Below are 3,690 nucleotides of genomic sequence, written 5' to 3'. Positions count from 1 at the left end.
GTTACTTAATTAGGACCTTACTCTCTGAGTAAGGGGAGCCTCCCACCTGCTTACCTGGCCAATTGTTCGATTACCTCTTATGAAGGGCTCAAGTTGCAAACACTAAGACCTGATTAACCAATATTAAGTCAATAGGTCTTCCACTGTAGTAGAGTTGCTAAGGCCTTTCTGATGTTGATTTGTCTCGGCTGGACACAGTGGTCAAGTTGCATCGGGGGACTGGACCTCTCTATAGACATGAGATGTTGTAGGATAAAGGTGGGGTTGGGCACCAATAACTGTTAGGTGAGGACCCAATGACGACTTTATTCCTACGGTTATACGGTGGGTCTGACTTAACTAAGAAATGGGACCAATAACTGTTAGGTGAGGTTTTCATGGCTTAGAGACCAAGTTACACTGCAACATGCTTGAGAAGCATTGTACAAGAGTTGTACATTCATCAATCTATGTGTCACCAATAACTGTTAGGTGAGGTGGCATGTAAATTGGTGGGACCGCAGTACCCACTAGAAACCCTAGTCATGTGGGATTTCCGTTTCCCTACTAGGGAAGTGTGAGGGATTCGAGAAAATAGTGGGAGTTACATTTGTTCTAAAAGACCTTAGAACAGATTAGGATCAAGTACAAAAGTCTAACTAGAATCTTTACTCTCTGCAGATACAATGTCGGCTTCAAACCCTTTGACCCGTATTCTTGAGACCAACCGACTGACCGGAACCAATTACAAAGACTGGCTTAGAAATCTCAAAATAGTTTTGGACTGTGAGAAGATAGGCTACATACTCGATTCAGATATCCCCACACTACCAGCACGTCCTACTGATGTTCAGCGTGAAATGCATAAAAAGTGGTTGGATGATGACATTAGAGTAAAATGCTATATGATGGCATCCATGTCTAATGAACTCCAATGCCAGCATGAAAATATAAAGACTGCTAGGGACATACTGGCACACCTGCAAGAGTTGTATGGTGAGCAGAGTCGCACAGCTCATTTTGAAGTGTCCAAGAGGCTCTTCAAAGCGAAGATGCGCGAGGGGCAGTCTGTCCATGATCACGGTCTGACCATGATCAAGGACCTAGAGGAACTTGAGAAGCTCGGTATGGACATGCACAAGGAATTACAAGTGGATTTGATCCTACAGTCACTTCCTGATTCATTTGGTCAGTTTATAGTAAACTACCACATGAATAAGATTGAATGCACTAAGACTGAACTAATCAACATGTTGGTAACTGCTGAGGGAGCCTTGAAAGGTTCAAGGGGCAATGTCCTTGCTGCTGAGTTGACTTCTGGTTCCAAGAGAAAGTCTACTTGGAAGAAAAAGAAGCCTGCTAAGAAGCAGAAGAAAGACAAGAAGCCAAAGAAGGAAGTTCAAAAGAAAAAGGCTAACGACAAAGGAAAATGTTTCCACTGCAATGTCGAAGGCCACTGGAAGAGAAACTGTCCTTCATACCTCGAGAGCCTGAAGAACAAGAAAGGTGACACACCTTCAGAAGGTATAGACTTGCTCATAATTGAAACTAATCTAACGGTTTCTTCTACTTCTAGTTGGGTTATAGATTCTGGTGTTGGGGTATGTGGAGACCTTTGGTGATGAAGAGAATTGAAGGAAAATCAATTCTGCATAGTTTTCTGTCTGGCGGACTGTCGGAGTCGACTCGAGCTTCAGTCGAGTCGACTCGGGAACAGTCGAGTCGACTCGAGGTCAGTCGAGTCGACTCGAGGTCTGTCGAGTCGACCCGAGAGGAGAAAGCCGCAAAAACCATGTTTCTGTCTGGACTGTCAGAGTCGACTCGAACTACAGTCGAGTCGACTCGGAGCATCATCGAGTCGACTCGAGATACAGTGGAGTCGACTCGAGATCGTGCCAGTTAAACTGGAAGTTGTTCAGACGTGCCAGAGTCGACTCGGACTTCAGCCGAGTCGACTCGGACTCGCGAAAAATCGTACGGACGATTTTCTTTTGGTGTTTTTGGTGGCGTTTCGACGGCTATGATCATCTGAAGGTCTTGAGACTATATATAGGACTCATGAGAGCCCTAGGGTAAGGTAATTGGCCGTATATTTGAGAGAGACTCTTGTTTGTGAGGCTAGGGTTCTAGAGAAGAAGAGGATTGGGATCCTACTTCTTGTGCAAAGGGAATTCTGTGTGAATCTCTTGTAGATCGATCGCTTGTGATCGTTCGGGTGTGTGCTATCTCTGTAATCAGTTCATCCTTATTGAGATTTGGAGCGGTGGAGGACGTAGGCTATTTGTAGCCGAACCTCGTTACATTTTGTGTTTGCTTTGCTATTTTCTTCCTTCTTCTTCCTTTGATCTTTGATAATCCGTTGCGGTGCTCAAGTGTTTTATCCTACTGATACCACGGGGTAATCTTTTGCCCTTCGTAGGCGGAGCGAAGAGGTGATCCTTGAGTCCGGAGTCGAGGGAGCGAGAGAGTGCTTATCCGTTTGTATCTCTCTTGCTTGTCCGACGTCGGTGGCGGCGCTGGTGTGAGTGGGTTCCAGTGCGGGGCGCCGATAACAATTGGTATCAGAGCTATTGGTTATTCTGCAATGGCGGATGAAGGGAAGTTGCGAATTGAGAAGTTCAATGGCACGAACTTCGGGTTTTGGAAGATGCAAATAGAAGATTACCTTTACCAGAAGGATCTCTATTTACCTCTTGGAGGTAGAGCAAAGAAACCAGAGAAGATGTCCGATGAAGACTGGGAGGTCCTCGATCGGAAGACGCTCGGCACCATCAGATTGTCACTTGCATCCCAAGTGGCATTCAACATCAAAAACGAGAAGACGACGATGGAGTTGATGGCAACATTGTCGCGGATGTACGAGAAACCCTCAGCATCAAACAAGGTATTTCTCATGAAGAGGTTGTTTAATCTTCGTATGAAAAATGGCGGCAGCATAGCAGAATACCTCAACGAGTTCAATGGACTCACGGCCCAGTTGGAATCAGTGGAGATTAGTTTTGACGATGAGATTCGGGCATTGCTAATCCTCTCCGGATTGCCTGATAGCTGGGAGGGCCTGGTGATGGCGGTGAGCAACTCTTCGGCAACGGGGAAGTTGATTTTTGATGACGTTGTGGGAGTGCTTCTGAGTGAAGAAGCAAGAAGGAAATCTTCTGGAGCTACGGAGTCGTCTGGAAGTGCACTAAACACCTCTGACCGGGGAAGACAAAAGAAGGACGGTCGATTTCGAAGCGACTCGAAGTCGAGATCCAGCAGGTCTCGAGCACCTCAGAACAAGGGAGCGAAGTGCTGGAACTGCGGGAAGACGGGGCACTTTAGGAGGGATTGCAAATCTCCTAAAGGGAAGCAAGGCGACCACACCGAAGGAGTCAGCAAGGATCTGGCAAATCTTGCTGAAGACGGTGATATGGATGCCCTCGTTCTATCTTTGTCTACCTGTGACGAGTCTTGGGTGATAGACTCGGGCGCGTCTTTCCATGCTACATCCCAACGGAAGCTTCTTGAAGGATATGAGAAGGGAGACTTTGGCAAAGTCTACCTAGGGGATGGAGAGCCTTGCACCATACAAGGAAGGGGAAGCGCGGAAGTGAAGTTGGTTTCTGGATCTTCACTTGAGCTTGAGGACGTACGGCACGTACCTCAACTGCAGAGGAATCTGATTTCTGTTGGACAGTTGGCGAGCCAGGGGTACAAGGCTACTTTCACAGC

Source organism: Phoenix dactylifera, unplaced genomic scaffold (assembly GCF_009389715.1).
Source record: "Phoenix dactylifera cultivar Barhee BC4 unplaced genomic scaffold, palm_55x_up_171113_PBpolish2nd_filt_p 000315F, whole genome shotgun sequence".
Taxonomy (NCBI): domain Eukaryota; kingdom Viridiplantae; phylum Streptophyta; class Magnoliopsida; order Arecales; family Arecaceae; genus Phoenix; species Phoenix dactylifera.
Note: the sequence above shows the minus strand (reverse complement) of the source record.